Raw genomic sequence first — 327 nt, 5'->3', positions numbered from 1 at the left:
TCTAAATGCTAAGCAGATTTATTATTGTTATAGTCTGTCAATGGGTGTGTCAGTGCTTAACAACAACATTGCTTTTGATGTATTATTTTTTTTTAGCAATTTTATTGAATCTATAAAATAAATTTTTTTTCCACTTTCACGGAGTACTTTTTTTTTTTTTTTACCAACATTCCTGATCATAACTACTTTGTGTGTAATTACTTTGTGTACCTAGTGTAAAATAGATTTATAAAAGGAAATAAGGGTAAAATATTAAAATTCCAATAAAAATACACACTTCTGGCAAAATTTATGCTGTTACAACCAAAATTATCAACAAAAAAAAAA

This window comes from Sinocyclocheilus grahami, unplaced genomic scaffold (assembly GCF_001515645.1).
Source record: "Sinocyclocheilus grahami isolate Dianchi unplaced genomic scaffold, SAMN03320097.WGS_v1.1 scaffold5.1, whole genome shotgun sequence".
Taxonomy (NCBI): Eukaryota; Metazoa; Chordata; class Actinopteri; order Cypriniformes; family Cyprinidae; genus Sinocyclocheilus; species Sinocyclocheilus grahami.
This window is presented reverse-complemented; position numbering follows the sequence as displayed.